Here is a 22448-nt window from a genome sequence, read left to right on the forward strand (position 1 = left end):
TAGATGGCAGTCTGGCTGACTTCACGCGTGACTGTTGGCTTGACACAAGTATTACATGGCATGTACAAGCATGTCTAAGTTGTGTTTTCTTTGATGCAAGAAAGATGGCATTGTTATGAGACTCCTACAAGAGAAAACACAAGCATGCTTGCCCAGGCTGTAAAATCCCAGTGGCTGGTGGACACAACTTTTTCATGTCCCTGCTGCTGGTCATTAATCTGCTCTCTGAAGGGCCCGAGAAGAATAGACCCACTGTGGTGCTCGGAGACCAGGAACCTTGGATACGCACACAAACACAAACAAATGCCCCACTAGCCTCATATTTTTATTCAGTTGCATTGTAATGTACTATGAATACATCTTTTATGAGGATGATTTCTGTTATTAAGTCTTACATGTTTGGTTTTGTATCATTTGGGGTCAGTGTATGTTGGAGTGTGTATGTCCGTGTCTGGCCTCCACTCAACTTCAGTCCCGGCCAGTGTGTTGGCTGCCCCTTCAACTGGAGATAGAATATCCTCATGTTTGCCAGGGAGCAGAGTCTACTCCGTATGTGTGTTAGTGAGGCTGCCTGGCCCTCTCCCATGTGTGCCACCTCCGGTTATGTAATGATATATGTGGACAGTGATGTATAACCAGGCAGGCAGCACTGGTTGTGCAGAGAGAGGACACACAGCTGAGTGATTCAAACACTCCCGTGATAAGAGTTAATCTTTACCCACCTCAGCACAGTCGCCGACTTCAGTGCTCGCAACACCAATCAGAACACGCCACGGGTAGAGCTGGCTATTGGCAAGGACATGATACAGACCCCATACATGGATCATGATATAATTCTATCACAATATATATCAATATAATAATAATATGGTAACATAAATACTGTGACGCTCTACACAATGAACTGAAATTTTTCAAATAGTGCTTTAAAGTCCAATTTTGCTGTGTACCACGTGGGTAGTCTAATAATGTTTACATTATCAATAAGTCTACAGACAACCTGAGTCAAAACTATGTCATTCAGAATTTCTGTTCCTATGTGATAGAATTAAATTTGCATGCACGCTATGACTTAACACACTAAATATAGCTGTCAAAACATCATATTAAAAAATACAGTACACAAGTACATAAATTATAAGTGTAAGTCTTGTGTCACTCACTGAAGAGTTAGCCTGCTAAACCGAACGCAAAGTAGCAAGTTAAATTGAACAGAAAACTAGCACGCTAAAAGTCAAACAGAAAACCAGCACGCTAAAAGTCAAACAGAAAACTAGCACGCTAAAAGTCAAACAGAAAACCAGCACGCTAAAAGTCAAACAGAAAACCAGCACGCTAAAAGTCAAACAGAAAACCAGCACGCTAAAAGTCAAACAGAAAACCAGCACGCTAAAAGTCAAACAGAAAACTAGCACGCTAAAAGTCAAACAGAAAACTAGCACGCTAAAAGTCAAACAGAAAACTAGCACGCTAATCATCATGTTAATTTAAAGTGAAAATTAGCAAGTTAAATTGTAATTGCTCTTCGACTTACATATCATTGATCAAATGCACTTAGCCCAGTAATATCATCAAAGCTTACCTGACTGGGGTCAGATAGTTACATTCCCCCAAAAGCCTTGCTAGCCTGCACAGTGTTAATAAACTGTGAATACCGGAGAGTTGATATGAAGTACGCCAAAATGTCTGCTTTATTCATGTTTATTCACAATAATTCCTATAATGTATAAATTCCTCTATATTTCCATCCATTTTTCTATTCTTTTGCAAAAAAGGTAAAAATAGCAAAAATTCAAAGGCTTTACTTCCAGTGGATAATTTCCTTTACGTTTACACAAATTCACTGGATACCTCCTACCCCTTGGCAACTGTATTTCTGACTATTTTCTATTGTTCTACTGTATATATTTGTCATTGCTGTGAAGGATATTTTGTGTGTTCACTTTCCACAGTGGCCAGTGTTGTGTAATAGTACGATTGTAAGCTTTTGTGCCACACACCACAGGTATGTCTGGGAAGGGCTCGGCTGGGCCGTCATGGGTGAGATTTGTGTAATGGAGAGGAGAGGCCAACGGCTGTCTTAAAAATAATAGCACACGCGCAGGAGCAGCTTATCAATGACTGTAAATCCAGGTTTGAATGAAGGATTAAAACCTCGGTTTCAGGGGAGTGCAGAGTTCTCCAGTTCAGTGCCGTCCTGAAAGATAGATGTACGCCTTGTGTGTATTGATCAGTGAAGCAGAACAGGTATTATATTTCACGAGTAGCTCCTCCAAATCTCCCTCCTTCCTCTGTCTTGATACATCAGGGTCCCAACATACCCTCGAACCACACCCTTCACAAAAGCAGCTGCTTAGATCATGATCTCCGCAATCATCTGCATTAAAAACAACTGCGCGGATGTTTATTTACATTTATTTTGGGGCCTCTGCACCCATCACTGCTGAGTCTCTCTCCCTCTGTATAAATTCATCCTTTCCAATCCTCATCCCAGGGTCTTTGTGTTACTGTGGGAGGCATCCCTGCAGTAGCTCAAGCCGAGACGGCACGTAAGGATTGAAGGGGATTTCTACTCTGCGGGAGGTTAAGAGCACTTTGGGGAAAGTCCTTCCAACACTGTCTGGGATCCACTGAGCAAATCAAGCTGATGCTCCAGCACACACGCACGCACACACACACACACACACACACACACACACACACACACACACACACACACACACACACACACACACACCACCAGCACACTCCAGCACAGCCTCCCCTCTCTCTCTATTATTATTATTATTATTATTATCATTATAATACCTCACTCTCTCAAACTGGCATCAGCATTAGTCCCTCTATCAGTTGTGCCCCACATGAAAATAGTCCAGTCCACCAAGTAGAAGGCGAGGTGTGAGTGTGGGTAGCACACTTGTGCATTTGTTGTCGCCTTCGTCGGTGAGTGCCCTTCGGCAAGCTGTGCCCTGACATTGTCAGGTAAGGTCAGTGGAAAGAATGCCTCATTTTAGATGCCGTTAATTATGCAGCTGTGCGGTCGACTGCCATCACTTGGGAAGGTCATTTGTTCCTCATCTTATTAAAGGACACAAAACTCAACAGATTTTGGTGTGTGTGTCGGGGTTAAGCTGCGTTCTTTTTAATGGTGGCTTTATGAAGTTAAAACTCAATTTAAAAGGCTTACATTTGTTTTCTATTCCATGTCAATGTTCCCAAAGCTGTTTATATATATATATATATATATATATATATATATATATATATATGTTTTGTTGTTGTTGTTGTTTTTTTGCTGATGCATCAATACTGCAGCCCCTAAGCGAGGGCGTCTGTTTCACCTAATTGAAGGTCAATATTTGCTTGAGCGTTCCCACAGACAACTTTCCTAGCTTGGTCTAGACGGGACACAGGCTACCACTGTGCTTCAATAACATCAGACGGACTGTCATATTCTAGCCTAACGCCAGCAGACGAGACCAAAGACGGATCCTAACATCCATAGCAGCAGAAAGGGCTCTCGGGGTCAGTTATTGTTCCCACAGCAAATGCCCTTCTTCATTGTTTGGTTTTGTTAAACTAATAAAACTTACCAAAAGATTTAAACTTTGCAAAGCGCTCTCATATATTCTGCAGGGGGATGGTACCAAGTTGAAATTTGCACATGGCTAATTAAATTCAGCAACCATGGGAATTTCCCCAGGGGATTGTAAATTAATTTATTTCTTATGGAGACAAGGGCTTCGAAAATGGTAACAGTTGGGGAAGAGAGAGAAGGAATGCGGGAATCAGTAGTTGGTAAATATTTCAGGGGTCCACATCTGGTGAGTCTAGCTAATTCTACTGGTAAGCTGGTGTGGTGTACAGAGCTGAAAGAACAAAGGCCTAGACAAGAAAATCAGCCCATTTAGAATCGGGATGATACGCTTTCTTCACAATTTGATTTAAATTTCTACTCCACTCATGTTCTAATTCAGTATTATACCATGTTTTTGTTGGTTTTTTTCTTTAAAGCAAAAAAAACTGAAACAATGTGAAAAAATGTTGAATCAACAGTTCTAGAAACGAGGGGTGCAACGGTTCTACGAGGCCAGGGTTTTGTCCTCATTGTGTTTTTTTGGGGGTTCGAGATTTTGGTTCGTTTTGTTTTGCACAATGAGTAGAAAAACATCCCGAGCAAATGACCGAAAAACATAGAGACACCCGTACTGAGCTGAAATGAATAAATAACATAAATAAGTACAGTCGTTACTGCTTCTTTAGTGCCCCTGCTCTTCTCTGCACTTCCATATGTGTGATATAAACTTATGTAAATGTCGTTTGCTGAGGGAACCAAAAAATTCCAGTTCATGTGCAAATTGAACCTGGGGTGTATTGAACAGCTGGGACGATATTTTCATCCGACTCTACTGAGAGTATCTTTTAGGTGTGAGCTTGAATTAGGAAGCTGCCAAGCCTGCATTGAACTGCATGCAGCACTAAAATGGTAATTTTATATTTTGCAGTGTATATTCTGTATGATGGGTTGATACAGAAATGGAGGAAAAATAATTGCCTGTAATTAACTTGACCTGTAGTATAGAAACAACCAAGAATCCAATTGTTCCGTTGCCAGGCTAACAGCTTGGCCCCTGACACTGTTTGTCTCAGTTTGTTTGTCGGTTCGTTCACACGTTACTACATTCTGAAACTATCATAAAATTTGCTGCCCAGGCAGTGAATTCTAGTGTCTGTGACGATCCTCTGTTCCTCTACTCGTCATCTACCGGCTTAATTAGCTCCAAATTCTTCACAAACTCTGTGGCAGGTTGTCGCATCGTTTGGTATAGGCCGTTATGTTGCCATCCAGTTGAACTCATGATCCCTTAACTGCTCATCGTTACTTTGGAATGTTTTCTATAACTTTGGTTTCTGTCAAATTCTATGCTTAACTGATGACATCCCAACCAGGCATACGTGTCTAGTTAGAAAAACCAGAAGAGGAGAGCTGGTTGTGAAACCAGGAAACACTTGGATTTGCCCCTTGAATCTGTCAGCTGGGATCAGCCGTGTTTATTATCAAAAGACTCATTGTATTATTAAAAGGTAACATTTGACTGACTGAGGAAAGAATGCTGGCCCCTCTGTTCATGTCATGTGACTTGAACTGCTGGGGAGTGCATTCGCAATCCTCCAAGTTGAATATTGTTCCGACCCACGATGCACTGCAACGCCAGTGAGGTGATCATATGTCCCATTTGTCTCACTGTCATGGTGGGTGAACAGCTGAAGATAAATCAGGAGGTCAGGAGGACAACATTTGATTATCTGTAGCGCCAACATTCCCCTCCTCCCTCCATACGAGGGTATCTTTCAGTAGCATAGTATTGTCTGCTTCCTCATCTAGAAAGTTCTGCTCCTCTGGAGAGGATACCCTCCTCCTCCCTCTTCTCACCACAGCAAAACCCCAGAGCTGCTGACACAAACTCACCCATTGTAATTGAGAAAATAAACAGCGCTGCTTGTCATAGGGCTGCATGTTTATCCTCCGCTGCTGCATGTTACAGCCACGGTTCCCGTCACCTTTTGGAGGACCAGGGATGGATATGATGGGATGGTTTGTAGGTGAGGGAGTCATGGGATCCACGGCACATAATGACATGGCATCATGTTGTAGAAGGACAGAGAATGCTGGAGGAGGCTTCTCTTCGATCGGAGGTGTTAGAGTGTTGTCTGTTATGTAATCCTGCTGTCCTCAACAACCTGAGGCCGTCAGCAGCACCGCTGTTGCACCCAGGTAGTCCCTCCAGCTTTGCACCGTCAGCGCTGCTGCGGAGCAACTCCAGCCAAGTTGCTGCTGGTACTGATTTTTCATCAAGTTTAATATGCTTAATGGCACTGTGCTCACACTCTGTGGGACCCCCTTGCCCCGGTGGAGGCTGATTGACAGTAAGGAGGAGGTGGGGCAGTAAAATGGCACTCCTGGTGCATCTCTGGCTCAGGGCTAGATGCTATATTTCACCCTGACACCCACAGCTGTAGGGGAAGCAGGAACTGCACGGCTGGTAGCATGTGACCGGTGGAGGAGACAGAGAGTTCAGCTCCCTCGACTCTCCTTGTACTCTAGGACCCTCTGTCTTTCTAGTCGATGCCAAAAAGCCTCTACAGTGGTTGCTATCTGAGAAGCTGATTGGGATTCTAGCAGCTGAAGCAGCAGGGCTTGTTTCCCACTCGCTGCCCCTGAGTAGGTGTCCATTACTGTGGGAGTGCCCAAATTACAGAGAGGAGGGAGATCAGGAGAAACCCTAGTGAGAGGCAGAGTTTCTGAGGGACAGAGAGGAGGGGTGAAGGGTGAGGAAATCAATTCTCTCTGAGAGAGAGAGAGAGAGAGAGACACACACACACACACACCCACACACACACACACACACACACACACAAACATTGTTGTTGGCGTTAGAAAGATGCCCTGAGTGCGATTACATTTCGAAATTGGCTTTATGACGAGGCAGCATAACATGATTGTAAGTCTCAAGTTAACTTGCTAAATTCCAGGAGAGAGAGTTTTTATGTGCTAAAGTATCAGGTTTCTCTGTCAGCCTGCCGGATGGGTTTTTCTGGTCTTGTGAGAGCGAGCTGTGCCACTTGGCCGTAGTTGGCTCTTGCATGGTCGGTCATCTTGTTACCGTTGCTGATACTCCAGTCATAAATTGCTTGTTGTTACTGCTCATAGAATAGAAAGAAGGCATATTTTTAATTCTAACGTCTTACAATTCTCCTTCTACGAGTGTGCCCCCCCCCCCCATTAATTTGTGTAATGCACTATTTATTGCTTCTCTGTGTGACTACAGTGTTATCAGATTATCCTCAAGTATTTTTTTTTATGGTGAACATTTTGTTACACTGCTCTCTTCCTCCCATCCTCCAAGTCTTTACTACATTGAGTATCTTCCAACTTGCCTGTGTAAATATTCGCTAACGTTTTATCCTTCCAGCTGCACTAAAACTCTATCATACGATAGTTTTACTCTAAAAAATCATCAAAATTCTCATTAAGAGCCAAAAGTCAGTACATGAGAGCACATCTGGGTGAGACTACTTGAAACGCAAAGTTGGCCTGGCAGCACATCTAACCTGCAGAAACACTTTATATCATAAAACACCAAATATAGAGAAAATCTGATGTGTGTGTGTTGTACTTGAGAGTGCGTTGTAGCAGCTGTAGCTAACAGCATGTTAGCAGCTGAGGTTGATAGCTAACATTTGCTGTTAATGTTGAAAATCGGAAAAGCATTCGGGAATTGAGAAACATGAACGTTTTCATCACAACTGGATTTCAGTATTTGTCATGATAGAGAATTCAAAGTATGAAAAAGTACAAGTTCCAGTTATGTAAATCCAATGTGAACGTTACGCAGTGTTTAGCACAGTTTTAATGCTACGCTAAGCTCACGGGACATCAGTTTACTGCTTGAGTGAACTCTGAATTCAGCAGCCAATATAGAAACAACTTTAAATAAATAAATAAACAATTCAGAAAGGCCTTCTTCATTTTTTCCTTATAGTGATACTTCACCCAAAATGAATGGCGCTGGATTGGAAATGTTACTATTTTTGAGGACGACTGATCATACGGCTGGATAAGGACATGGGATACAGTGGATGATGTGCCAGAGAGTTTGTAAACAGACATTTTTGACAGTTGTGCTGCTGTTAACCTTCAGTTGCCGTCAGCTTCAAACTCGATGTACGTAGCAGTCTCTTTCTGCTTTCTGGAGTCGCAAAGAATTGATGGAGTGAGTAAAAGAACCAATCTAGAACTCAAGACACCTGTTTGTGAGTACATGAAAGACAAAATACACTTTTTGCTTCAAGTAGGACAAGATAGTACTACACTTTATAAATAGCAGCTTACTTTTAGATCAATTTAAATTTGGCTGTTTGCATAGGTCTATTAGTGCGTATGCTCAAACACCTTTGGGGTTAGTTGAGAGTCTTTGGCACCTTTATTTTGGAGATCCTGAGCTGAAAAGTTTGGGAACTCCTGACTTAAGTCAACAGAAAGTTTTCGTGTCGATGTGAAGGCAAACCTGTCAATCATCCCTTATACAGCTTATTTCAGATGACAACTTTTCCACCCAAATGCCCGCTGACTCTTGCCAGACCACGATGAATAAAGAGAAAAATGCAGGCTAGCATCCTGGGCCTATATGCTTGTGTATTTGAGTGTTTATGTTTTATGTTGGTGTCCGTGCAAATGCACTTATAGACAAAATGTGTGACTAGGCAGATGTGTAATGACCGGGATTTGTTCTGACGCAGATGAATTGCATGGAATGTAGAGTTTTAGTTGAGTTTGTAGTTTGATTGTTTCAACATTGCAAGTTTTATGACCTGCCAATCTCCAGATTAGATTTTCTGGGTCTTTAGTTCAGATTTCCTCACAGGCAGCTCTCTGGCATCATTTTGCATGAATGTTGAAAGTCGTGGCTGAAAACCTCTTCATCTGCTATTTACAAGGAGTGAAATTCATGTTCCGCGTTGATCCTGTCCTCTCGCTGGGAACTGCACATCTTTCTTGCAGAGAATCGGCTTCTTAACATGCGATTTATACATGGTTATAAACATCATCTATAAACAAATTGCCATTCTTCCATGAATGCATCTGAAGTTGGTTTGCAGAAATACTTTTCCTGCTGTTTCATCTCCTCACTGGCGCCTGTGTTTGGTGTGATGTCTACATTTCACGCTTGTTGCGGTTTAGAAAATCATATCGTAAGATTGTTCATTTTAAAATAAACATCGCGGGTTTCCAATTAGTTCTGAATTAACTGAAAGGAAGCAAACGCTCTTACACCTACCGTCAAGCCCCACTAGTTCAACACCAAGATTTAATTATAGAAGTAGAAGAGCAGCGAGTATTTATATTTGAGAGCTGGAATCAGCTGCTTTATAAAGGACTTCAACCAAAAATCGACTTTCAGAATAGTTGCTCTCTGTTGACTAATTATATCCGCTCTAATTCAATTTTGGACAACTGTACCACTGTGCCTATTTGTTTATTTTCTTCGTCTTTTATTAGCCTTATACGCTGTGGGTTTCTGATAAAAATACTGTCATTTTTTTACTATTTTCTACCACCGCCAAGGAAGTAATGTTTCTTTTTGTCAGTCTGTCAACAGGATTACGCAAAAACTACCAACTTTCATTAGATTATTTTTTTTTCACTCGTCTTAAAATTGTTGGATCTTGTGACACTTTTGTGGAAAAGAACACACAACGACAGGGCTGAAGTAACATCTGTGAGTATGTGTATAATTTATTATCGTAAATGCTTATTTAAATGTGGGCTACTGGCCTCGTCTGGTAGCTCTGCTGGTAATAAATGTTACACTCATAAATGAAATGAAATAACCTTTTTAATTTAAGTGCTCTTAGCGCATGATATAATCGTGCATTCGCCGTACTTTAATGCACATCAGAAAGAAGTCTCCTGAGCAAATGACAGTGAGGTCTCTCACAATGATCTCTACAACGCCTCGTGCTTCAACTTGGTGAACAGCAGAGATCCATAACAGAGGTGCACTGCTGAATCAAGCAGGGTGAATTAGAGCTGCTGGAGGAGCAGTGAAGCAGTGAATTCAGAGCATGCAAACTGTGGAAAATCCATTTAAAACAATAAAGTCTGAAATGGTTTTCTGAGATGCATGAAAGGATTCTTCCTGTCCTAAATATCTCCTTGACCAATTACATTGTCTGCTTTCGACTCATTAGCGGCCGCGTCCTGATGTGACTACCACTCAGCTGGAGAGCTTTGCATTAAGTTTGACCCTTTTGAATCTCTGAATAAAAAAGATTCCAACAACCCTTTTTTTCCAGTGTCACTCAGCAGGATTACTGAAGAATGTTCATGCAGATTTTCACCAAATATCCTCAGGTTTCACCATCCTCTTGTCTTATGAAACAACCACACACTTGGGCATGCGTGTGTGTGTGTGTGTGTGTGTGTGAAGATAATTTATCGTGGTTGTAGCTTCAATGGAAGTGCCAGGGCTAAAGTTCACCTTGGTGTAGGGACGCGCTTTCCGAGCCCTTTCCCGTAAGCACGAAATGATCTTTAGTTAGTTCGGTTGTTGCTGAGCAGGTTCTCCCAGTCTGAGTGAGTCTGGTGTGAGATGAGGTCATTCATGGTTTAATGTGAGATGAAAAGACATGTAGTTGCAGTCTGGTGTGCGTTTTGAGGAGGGATTTTGCTGTAGACTAAAAAAAGCTATTGAATCAGAACTGATAACTGGAGCTTTTTTCTTCATCATGCTGCTGCCGCTGCCGCTTCGTAACACGTTGTGCAAATTATGTAGGTGAGCCAACAGTGAAACTGCAGTGTTATCTAGTAATATGTCCAGTAAATACCCCCGGTGGGGATGCATTCTCTGAGGTAACGGAATGATTCAGTGTGTGTATATCCTAAAGCCCAGTTTAAGACATGATAGAGAATGCGCCTCAACTTGTATTGGATGCCAAATCAGCTGCACGTAACCAGGCAAGAACTAACAGGAAATCAATGTATCCAGCCACCTATAGTACATCAATACAGCATCTCGCACTCTCGTCGTAAGCCCGCTCCTCTCATTGTCTTCCTCGCTTTTGTTCTTCTGCTCTCTTTTCTACTTGATGTATCCCCGCAGTGCGCTTCTTTGAAAGCCGTCTCTATTTTAAGGAAATCTTTGTTTCTCTGCTCTCAAACGATGAGGCTCACAGGCTGGAAGATGCAGCTCTGAAGAGGAGGGGAAGAGAGGGAGAGGTGGCGAGTTGGCCTTTGGAGTCGAGTTTGTGCTAGCCAGATCTTTATGAGGCGATGACAGCTGGAGGAATGCACCGCTAATTCCCCTAACACGGGTCATGTGGCCTTTCGGGCTCGAATACTGTTCGGAGTTAAATGAGCAGAGTGGGTGGTCGGGGGAGGGAAACGTTCAACTGTAACGTGTGTCTCTATGCACCATCGTAGAGCGTGTGTGGAGCACGCGGGGCTGCTACTGTAGTCTGCTGTGGTTGTCCCTAGCGACCCAAGCAGACTGAACCTCCCAGCAACAATGAGTACAGCCATTTCTGTCTGTCTGGTAACGCAAAGTGGGCCAGTTGGTCCGCAGCAGAGTGGGTCACTTTCAAGCCCTGTCACATGAGTGCACTCCGTATTTTAAGTGTTACTATACAGCAAAAAATGTCTTTGTACACCAGCGTCTTTATTTGCTCGGTTCCTAGGCGAGACGCAGGCATTGACAGTGATCTTAATCCTCCATTGTGTTTGTTTCTTTAGCTGCTGTTAACAACTGCAAAGCCAAGAGTATGACAGTGAACACAGCGTGTTGTTGGAACATGTTTGGTTTCATTCATCATATTTGTCATTAAACTGAGATGACGAAGCCCAACGCAGAAGAATTTGATTTCCCTAAAACGAACGTAGCAGGATGAAGTTGTTTGGGGAAAAAAAAAAAAAATCTGAATGGCTCAGTTGTGACAGTTGACATCTTGAATAAAAACACAAGCAGATGTGCAATATGAATTAAAGACACATTTTCATTTATTTCCCAAGAAATATTAAACAGATCAATATGAAAAAAAAAATAATTTTGACCACGATAATATCTGTAGGAATTAGTGCGGACCTCGATAAAAGCTGTGGGCTGTCAGGCTTTTGCGTTGGTCTGTGCTGTCTGAGTGCACTTCTAGTTCCATTCATGCAAAAACGCTGGATTTGTGATATCTGCCTCTGAGATTTCTACCTCATTCAGCAGAGATAAATATAACAGGATTTTGTTTCCTAAAGAAGTAACGTTAGAAAATACCAACAGCAGCAGCAGCTGTTGTTGTCATCCACGGAACACAGTCAAGACTTTTCCTTGAGGTATAACGTTTCCTCGCAGACAAGCTCTCAAACGGATACAGTAAATTATTTGTATTATCTAGATTAAATGGAACACTGAGCGTGTTAGATATCGACTCTGAAAGTTTTCTTTATCAATTCTTTGAAGATTCCTCACGCCATCATTGCTAAATCTCCATATCTAGTAAAACCATATCCATCTGCAGGACGGGACACTAACTAGTCTCTTAATCTGTAATTGGACCAACTCTTATTTGACTCATGACTTTTCCCCGGCCTTGATTTCACCTCAGACTCTCATCTCAGTCCATCAAACCACATTAAGATACATATCATGATCTCACAGTCCACACTTCCCTTGGAAGCAATTCCAGAGAAGAAAGAAAAGTACAGCCTCTCTTGCCAGTAGATGCACGACGACTGATGCATTTTATTTTATTTTGTCGCTTTTTACAACATTCGAATAAATTCACCACAAGATAACGAGCCTTCAGCTTGACGATGGCATGTTAGCACCAAGATAAACTTGCAACAAAAAACCCTGATGAAAAAACCCACGGACAAGAAGTTGCCTTTTGGTTTTCGTCTTGTCTAGCCCGTCATGTTCGACGAACGCAGTCAAAGCTCTGGGAAGCAGATTTAACCAATAGTCAGACAGCAGCGCGACGTGACGTTTGTTATCGCTTGATATCTTTTGCCGCAGCCTTTTTGTCAAATTTACAGTCGGCTGAACATTGTCAGAGTTCTGCTGAAACACTGATGGGTTGAATTTGAGGCCGAGTGGACAAAATGTGACGAAAGTTAAAAGATCAAGACAACGAGCTTTCATTTCCTCCACGATATACACAGTTTATTGTTGTGTAGGTGGTGGCAAAGTCCCGCGTTCAGCTGGGTGATGTGTTGCATGCGTGCCGATCTGAGCCACAGCCGATGTCGGCTGCAGGGTCATGTGACCCGGACGCGAATGCTGACTAAATCTGTTACAGGAAAAAAGCCAGATGTTATTCAGTTTCTTTTTCCAGTGACGTGTGTCAGTGTTACTGTTCACTGAGTCGCACAATAACATTATGCACTTTATTTTTTATGACACTTACAACCGTGCAAATATTGCCCTGTAAATGCTTGATAAATTGGAATGAAATTAAATTTTGTTTTGACTCAATTTGTCTGTTATCTTAGAAATGTAATGTGATTTAGTTATTAGCAAACAACTCAAATGGAACTTTCAGCTTTATTTTTCAGGAAATGATGGAGAATATCGCGTTATTTATAGTGTGGTAATCGCAATATCCGTGTATCCTGATACGTATCATATTCAGAGGTCCTAGACAGCACCCAAGGCACACATTAGCATGTGGTACGTTTGCGGGTTTTTTTTAATTTATCAAAATTATTTTGAACATCAGAGTCCGTGTGGTTGAGCAGCTGTGGTCAGATGTTTAACCGTTGTTGATAAATACTGTCAGGAAATGCAGACGCCTCGATGGTGACAGTGAGTGAGTGAAAGTGAAGTGAAAAACTGAGCAACCTCCAGGGACATATTCTTGTTTTCTGTAGATTCAGCATTTCACAACTCCATGGGCACACCCTCGCATGCACACACGCACACACACACACAAAGACACACACACACACATTCAGATTTACCAAGAGGATGTTTTAGCTGTACTTGATTGTCATGTGTGATTGATGAGCTGTCTCACTCGGCCCTGGAGCTGCACTCTCATGATATTGAGGCTTCACACACACACACACACACACACACACACACACGATAGCCTCTCTAGCCTCTCATAAGATTATCGCAGATGGTTGATAGTGGATGTCAGAGCTGTGTACTGAAGTGACCATGTAGAGGTCTCTCTCTCTCTGTCTGTCTCTCTCTCTAGTTCTCTTGCTCTCCCTATCTTTCCCTCTCTCCCTCAAACTCCTTCTCACAGAAACAAACACATAAACAGACTTATGGCACATGTATGTGTGTGTGAGGTTTGAAGGGTGGCTGACGAGGCAGTGATGTGTGTCCCGAGAGCCTCCGTTCACAGGCCACTAATGCAGCGTGGCAGCAGGCAGAATGGGCAGCGGGGGCACACGGCAGTGCAGTGAGAGTAAACTGTAAACCAACACCTAGTCTGAATAGAGTTGTTTGTCATGGAGGGTAGCAATTACGGGGGCTGGCTTGGCCTTGAGTAAACTCACTAATCAGAAGGGTGCCCCTCATCCAGCCGGGGGGAGGAAGGCGGGGACGACGGGGTTCTTGTTGATACATTCTGCGGCCTAGTCCTGGTGTTTGAACATACTCAAGCTGAGCTTCCACCTGTTGACTCTGTCCCGTGTCGGTGTTTGTGCAGGCAGTACTAAAAGCACCAGCAGCACCCAGGTTCACCGCTCAAATTAACATAGTCACAGGTTACTGAGATGTGCAGATAAGGCATGGCGCCAGGTCATGCACAGTGTCACAGCAGCGTTTCTGGTGGTGCAGCTTCACACAGGATGCGGTATAGCAGCTGCAGAAAGGAGGGACTGGAGGAATCCACATGAGTGACTTCAGAGAATAAGAGAAATATGTCAATATATTTATAATTTCTAATATGTGGTCCAAAACATATACATACAGATATTTTCATGTATTCATTGTCAGTTAGCCACTACACTTCCCAATATTATCTCAAGTTAAATAAGTCCCCTTAAGTCCCTGCAACCACAAGGTGCCTATTTTTCTCCAGATAATAAGTTTCATTGTAGCAGAGAGTTTTGTGCGTAACCTCTCTCCCATCACATTGTCAAATTTGCCTCCACCCCCCCCCCACCCTTTTTTTTTGGGGGGGGGGGGGTACCATGACAGATAGAAGAAATACAAAGCAGCCGTCTGTGACCAGCGGATCTTGTAAGCAGCGTGGGAGAATTTGCACTGTGATCTCAACATCCATGCACCAGTGGAACTTGTGGTCTCGGAGAGGACAGCTTTTGAAAATGTCAGTTCCTCTTTCTATATTTATCCGCCCATGCCCCCACCATCACCGCCACTCCCTGCTTTGTCACTGTTTGATTTGGTTTGCACACCATTCATGTTGCATTTTGACGTGTGGTGCTGAGCAGCCCAAAGGCAGATGAAGTTTCTTTGATAGACAAACTGCATCTGTTTCACTTCTGTTACAGTAACTCCCAACGAGGGCCGGGCTCTCTATTGTTGTCACTCACGTAGTTTTTTTTTTTTATGCCACAAGATTGTTTTGCCTTCGAGGGGGTAAATCAAATCCAACGCTGAGGACGGAGGATGTGCTAATACGGCACAGTTTCACCATTATTATTAATAATTCAAAGAAAACACTGTTTTAATACGCTTATTCGCCCTCCTCGCTAGAGCTAGACGAGAAGAGAGAGACCCTTCTCTGTGTTCGCAGTGGTATATTTGGTATGATTTAGCGATCAGGGGCTTTCAGTTATCACCCCACACAGCAGCATGGACACATGACTTCCTGTTAGCATTCCTCATAACATTCTTTAAGTTTACTTTGACGCATATAAAGACAGTAGTTTTTTTTTTTTTTTTAACATGGCTGGACTAGGAAATTCATTCGGGCCAGGAAATACAGCGTGAAATGAGACGAGTTCATGCAAAATGATGAATTCATGAGTCATTCAAACAATACTGACCCATGTCGAGACGGACACAGAGCTGTGTGGAGGTTGTTTCATGTTGAGACTTCAGCATTTCAAAGACGTTCATTCAGTTCATTGGGATTGTGACGAAGGAATGATCACGTTAGCATGTCTCCACTAATTCTGAATTAAGCAAACCCTGGAAATGCTGTAAAAAAAAATTCCACCTTAAGCAAGAGTAAAAGCTATATTTTCTGTTCGTTTGTTCTATTTACTAATTTTGTAGCTTCTTCAAATCTGATACTTGAAAATGTGCATCCAAATACTCGGTCTCTTTTTGCACTCTCTGCTCCACCCTTCCTCTTTTTTTTTTTTTCCACATCTAGCGCTACTCGGTTATGCTTGACTAATATCATGTTTCTCCATGCCTGGCTGGCTGCCTCGTGTCTACTGGCCGTGCAAGTATTCGTCACAGCACCGCCGGAAAAACTCCTGGTGCTCCTGATGGCCGCACCGGACCAGCTTTATTAGTGTGTCGTGGAAAAGTGTTGTGATAGTGAAATTGAAACCGCTGTGATCCGCGATAAACTGGCTGCAAAAAAAAAAAGAAGAAGAGAGAATTAGAAAAAAAAATTCACGTGAGGAGAGAGAAAGAGAGAAATAGAGGGCGGTCAGTCTTTCAGTGTTTTACAGGATCGGATATCTCTTCTGCTGAGGATAAATATCGATCTACATTAACAAAAGACTAGCACGCTTGACTCCATTAGCTGCCTGGTTGGTTGCCTGTAATAGAACTCTGTCCTCTCTCTAAAAATCTCTGACATTTGCATATATATTTGGGTTACAAAAGAGTCACATGAAGCCACTCTTACACCTGGTTAAGTACAAACCATAGTTTATATATTTTTTAAAATATTTTTTAACTTTTAACTCCAATATGTATCATGGAAAAACTACACAAAAACAACCTCAGAAAACATACCGTATTGCGGCGCCAGAGGCGAAGGAATCATCAAATTCACGTCTTGTTCTGCAAACCGCCGTTGCTGTCATCTAATATTCAGGGAGATATTTCAGTAGCCAACCAACGAAATGTTGGTATTCCTAGAGTTATGGTGCGAGCATGTCTAGCTTGGCTAGCACCTTAGCTGGAAAAGTGTCTCGGGACAAAATTTCTGGAAAAGTGAGCCAAAAGCTGTCAGTGTGGTGGAGGGCGAAGGATTCAAATAGCTGGTCTGATACCTGCTCATGTTATTCCATCGAGAACTACTATAAAAACAGAAAGATGAGTTCAAACTGGAGCTCGCCAGGAAAAACAGCTTGCTCTGACCACTGACGGCTAGACAGCTGTGGTAGTGCCTTCATGAGCAACTGGGAAGTTGAAAAAAATTCCAACCTGTGTGAGGTGGGAGAACACACTGAACGCCTGTCAAACTTCCCACAAGGAAATAGGGATGTTTCTTAGAAGCTGGTTTGACATCACTCGACATGGCAGCGTTCGTGGCAAAATGTGATGAATGTTCTTGCTTCAAGCATCAATGACTTCCTTTATTTTATTTTTTTAATTTAGGGAGAGCAGATTTTCTGGGGGAAACCGTGTTTGATGTCGAAATGTGAACGCTCTTTCCAAAGTGAACGTTCCCACTTTCCAGCTGCATGAATATAACAAATGAAACAGCCGCTTGTTGATTCATAGATGTCTCGGCTTTTGTTTTTGGATTTTTATCGAACATTTTCACTTTTCTTACTAGAGACCCAGCTTTGTTTCACATTTCTGGCACATCCACTAAATGCTTCTTCACAGGGTTTTGGTTTCAGTACTAAAACACAAGCATTTGGCCGGGCAGGTGAATTATATGTGGTTTTGTTGCTTAATACTGTTGACTTTAGAGCTACATCTCAAACATCGATAGATGCTACGCTCTTATTAAGCCGAGATTCGTCATGGCTGCACTTCAAGTGGAGGTTTTCTACATGAGGTTTGGTTTTATGTCCCACGATAAGATGTATTTAAGTTTTATGGTTTTACAGTAGGTGGAGGGAGCGAATGATGTAATGATACAGTTAGCTGAGTAATAACTAAATTTAGAGCTTTGACATCCTGTTCCCTGATGACCAACTGAGGCAACTCAGCCCACATGATATGTAGACGTCTTCTTTTCCTTTCGGTTATTTTCCAAATGAATTCAGACAGGTAGAGTAAAACCGAGCCACGGTGGCTTAATACACTTGGTGGGCTCGCTCTATGAATGGATCATGTTTCTGTCATAACACCACAGTCGTATGGGCAGACGGGGGTCCGTTTACTGGAAGACCACACTTCTGAAATAATCTGCCCTCAGAGCAGAGGCAGCCCTCTATGAATTCCACCCTTATCGGTGCGTTTTACTGCCTATGACTGCAGTTTACCGGGTGTAAGTCCAAAAATATGTCATCTGTAGGCTCGTTGGTAAATGCACAAACCATTCATTTGGCCAAAATTATAGTTTGTGGTTGCACCAAAACAACATTAAACGCTTCTTGTAAAGCATGATGTTTGCATTGTAGGTGTTGCCTCTGTTGTATAGGCCAGTGTGCAGCGTATATGTAAAAGTATATGTACCACACCGCAGGGGGGCTTTTTTCCCATTTATTGTACATGAGAACAGTTTGCACATTGTAAGCATGACATGCTCGCTACCAGTGGGTAGCATATGGTTTCTATTTATTAAAGCATCTTGAAAGTTTCACAATATTTGCACGTCCCATTTTGAATACTCAAAATTATCTCCTGTTGATGCTTGAGGGACCGTTAACACCTCCCCCCCCCCCCCCCCCCCTCTCTCGCTACTAACCAGACTGTGTGTCTCCTTCAGCCTGGTCCCCGGCCTTGCTAAATGTTACGCCTTTGTAGAACAACTTTCCTGTCAATCAGTGCCACAGTGGCAGTTTTGTTCACGGGGGCCCCCACCACCCCAACCCCCCTCCACCACCTTCCCGTCAGAACCCCTCAGTCTGAGGAACAGAGGACAAAGGGATGACGGATGGGTGAAGGTCCCTCACAGGGAAGTACAGTATAGAAGGTGTGCGCTGTAAAGGGTTGACAATGAGCACATTCACACAGACACAATGCAATGCCTGGTTGAGTAAAGCCTGCGAGCGTAGTACTGCATCAGGCCAGCACAGCAGCCGCATGGAGCTAGAGGCAATCACCGAGTCCCAAACAACCCTCCTATTGACTGGAACCAAATAAAATCAGAGGAAACACTGGAGGCGAGGGGAAAGAATAGGGGACACGTGGATAAACCAGGAAGATCAGCACAGGTGAAGAGGAGAGGGAGATCAACTGGTGGTAGATTTAAGAAGCCTCAAAAGAAGCGCGTAGTAATTCGACAAAAAGGGAACCAGTTCTTCTTTTTGACTCATCCCGTCATCTGGCTGTGAGTCCCACCAGGGTACCACGTGTTGCTGGCCTCTTTGGATCTGTGTTCCCCCTGCCTGCTTTCTGATAAGTAGCCCAGCCATCCGCTCGCTCGCCCGCTCGCTCTGTGTGCCGGCTCGTCGCTGTGTGAGTGTGTTTATTTTAGAGCGTGTGACTCACACTTCCTGTACTCTGCCAGTGAGGCAAAGCTCTATGGAACAGCAGGACCTCCGCTCATTCTCAATTCTCTCTTTCTGTTTCTCGGCGTCTCTCATGTTGCACCGTTGATAGGCCAAGCCTCGCTTCTGCGTAATGCGGGGGCTTGCTTGAATGGATGCCACTCTGGAATTAATTTACAGATGCAGTGCAGTAGCACTGTGGCTCCTGGAACTGGAAGATTTACATAAATGAGACATGCAGGCTGAGGGTTTATCACGGGATGAAAGATTTATATCTTCACACACACGCTCCACTATAAAAAGATAACGTCTCTGATGAGGTGATAATTGCAAGGGACCACCTGCGGGGATGTGTGTGTGCTGGGGGGGACCCCATGTCGGACCTGTTTGTAATTCTAACTTCGGACACTGTGCCACTGAGGGAGCAAACATAAATCTGTATAGGTGCATGTTTCACTTTCCTGGTTTGTAAAAACAAACAAAAAAAATGATTTTTTTTTTTTTACTCATAATTCAGGAATATAATTTTCTTCCTCCATCTCTTCCATTTATAAAGTGGTAACTTTTGTTTACTGTCTTCTCTCTTTCTCTCTCTCTCTCTCTCTGTCTCTCTCTCTCCATCACTCTGTTTTTTTGCCCCCCCCTCCTCCAACACACCCACTCAAACAGTCATATCCGCTCTCACTCTCTGGCTCTCCCTGCTTGTCTCACAGAGCCTGTGAAGCGTCTCTGAGGGGGAAGACCAGACTGCGCTGTCAGGTAATCTACACTCTGTCTCTCTCCCTCTCTCTCTCTCTCTCCCTCTCTCTCTCTCTCTTTCTCTCTCTACAAGCCCTCCCTCCCTCCCCTTACTCTCTGTCTTCCTCGCTTATTTTTAAATCCATCTTTGTCTTCCTCTTCTTGGACCATCCCCGCCCCCTTTTCTTTCTCTACTTCTCAGGTACAGTAATCCAGTTATGTAGCGGTATGCAGATGATGTCATAGTATAAATGATGTTTGCTATTTGTGTATTTAGATTAACACCTACAGACAATTTGATTTCATCGTTTAAAGGTGTTACTGAACTACTTAGACTCCCTAGAATTTACATATTTTTGCAAAGTTGGGAGCGTCTCTATGATGTATGTGACATCTACTGCTATTGTTGCACCAGGAAGAGTATTTATGCCTGAATGGAGGCTGTGAAGGTAGACATTGTTGTGTAATGTGTAGATTGTAAATTGCTCATGGGGATGATGAGGAATTAGACAGCGTAAATCCAGTCCTGGCCATGAATAAAATGAAGGGAGAAAAAACCTGTAATTGAGTAAAAGTTGCGGTCAGTTTGTTGATGTCACCAGTGGGCCGTAATTTCAGCTGCTAGGGGTACGACGGAAACTCTCAGTGCAATGTTGCAGTTGAGGTGTGCGTTACCAGCTTCTACTGAGCTGCTAGTGTTTGATTTAAAGGCCGGTATTGACCTGTAGTTCACCAGCTTGTGTTTAATCAAAGTGAACACGGCCGCGGCTGTGAACTGCCTGTCTTATCAAAGCCTCGTGAAATCCGTCTCTACACCCTCAGAGGTGCAGCGATCTTAATGCTTCCTGCGTACAGTTGAGAGTGAGAGCGAGAGTGTGAGTGAGGGCTCTGGTATGTGGTGTGTTTTTTTTCAGACGGTGTCCTCCGATCTCTGCGAGTGAGAGAGAGGGAGAGAGAGAGAGAGAGGGAGAGAGAAAGTCTTGCTCTCTGAGGTTTTACACTCTGTCTGACGTCTGGTTCTGTCTTCTAGGTTTCTGTTCCACTCATTTACTTCCAAACCAAACAATTTCTTCCTGTGGTTCTGTTATGAGTTCATGTTACAGACTAGGATTTTGGGGCTTGAGTTTGATTGACAGCTCTGTTGTTGGTGGTTTTGTGTGTGTGTGGGGGGGGGGGGATTCATCTTAACGTTTACCTTATATAGAGGGAACGCTTCTAGCTTCAAATGCGTTGTTCCACTGAGACGTGCTGTCAAGCAGACAGCACCATATGTACATCGTCACTCCGAGGGGGTTTGATGTCAAGGGTCATGCCAGCTTGTCAATGCGTGAAGAGGCCGAGCTTTTCTCCTCTTTACTTCCTGATGCCAGTGTGCGTTTGTAGTCAGAGAGGATGCTGGGAGATAAATTTAGACCTAGAGCTCCCTCTCCATCTGCCGTTGCTCAGAGTAGGCTGGTTACCATGGGAACCTGCACCAGGCTACCACCAGTATGAGAGAATAGAGAGGTGTGTGTGTGTGTGTGCGTGCGTGTGTGTGTGTGCATGTGTTTGGGAGGTGGGATGAGGGTGACAGCAGATTTTTTAAAAAGTACTTAAGAGTGTTTATCTGTTCTCAAGGCATGAGGTAATTTAATGTTTAGCTCATATTTGTATCCATCATTACCAGCTACACGAACACGTCTGGGTATTGACGAGGAAATGAACACAAACTCCGCCGTTGCTCCTCTCCTCTTCTGCATGATAATGAAGTTTTGACTGTAAAACTGCTGCAAAGCTCCTGTGCTACTTACTGAGCATGAGTTGTGTGAAATGTTTGTTTTATTGGATTTATACAATTTTGTGTGTGTGTTTGTGTTTGCGTGCGCGTGTGAAGGAGGTACGTTGTGTGTGCTTCTCAGTGTGTCCCCTGGATACCTGCATCAGTGCCTGTTTTCTGCCGACAAAGCCCCTTTGCGTGTACACACATACACACACACGTACAGAGCACACATTCCTCACTCAGTCTCTCTTCCCTCGGTGGACCTATCATTAATCACATGTAAGGCACAGACTCCAGAAACTAGTTCACACAACAAAATTACTGCATAAACCATGAGTCTGGATGATTCTACAGTGACTCAAGGAGTGGCGGTGGACAAAGGCTGTTGATGTTTGTGGCGGCGGGTGACAACATGGGATGTGGCACTGTCATGGTTTTGATCTGACCTTCAACTAAGTGAAACACATTTGTGTATCAGTGTCTTCCTGTTGATGCAGCAACCTAAGAATAGAACACGGTGAAGAACCCCACCCTGGATGAACAGGTTAGCTAAATTAGCCTACCATGTTATTATTGTGTTGTTGCTGAACCTGGAAACTGGATGCTGGCTTAGATATTTCTGACAGACTCTCCATTGTTGAAACATGCATGGGTGAGTTGTATCTTTAATGAAACTCAACTAGGAACCTGTGAGATTTGTACTGATAACAAATTGACAGCTATCTTTTGCTAGAATGGATACCAGGCATAAGGTTACCAGCCCTGTTCCCACCACAAACCTGTTTCAGTTCCAATTCATTTTGACTGTTGCGTGTTCTGCAGCTATTTTTGCATTGTGTTTCAACATTTGTTGTCATCATGATCCCGTTTCACTTTTATCGTCTACAATATTTAAACTGTGAGTTCCAGCTG

General features: G+C 43.2%; 1 protein-coding gene across 4 annotated transcripts in view; it reads left to right on the plus strand.

Moving 5' to 3' along the window:
- The window catches only part of hivep3b (HIVEP zinc finger 3b), a 46035-nt gene that overhangs the window by 3516 nt on the left and 20071 nt on the right, over nt 1-22448 (plus strand). For 2 of the 4 annotated variants that reach the window (XM_086218797.1, XM_086218794.1), the window contains exon 2: nt 19753-19798. The exons of 1 other annotated variant lie outside the window; for it this stretch is intronic. The gene's annotated coding sequence lies outside the window, so the exon portion shown is untranslated. Of the gene's footprint in view, nt 1-19708; nt 19799-22448 lie in introns of all 4 variants that reach the window. One more of the 4 variants, XM_086218795.1, reaches the window with a different exon arrangement.

Source organism: Aulostomus chinensis, chromosome 11 (assembly GCF_037954235.1).
Source record: "Aulostomus chinensis isolate RoL2024-O1b breed Wild chromosome 11, RoL_Achi_v1.0, whole genome shotgun sequence".
In the NCBI taxonomy this organism is placed as follows: Eukaryota; Metazoa; Chordata; class Actinopteri; order Syngnathiformes; family Aulostomidae; genus Aulostomus; species Aulostomus chinensis.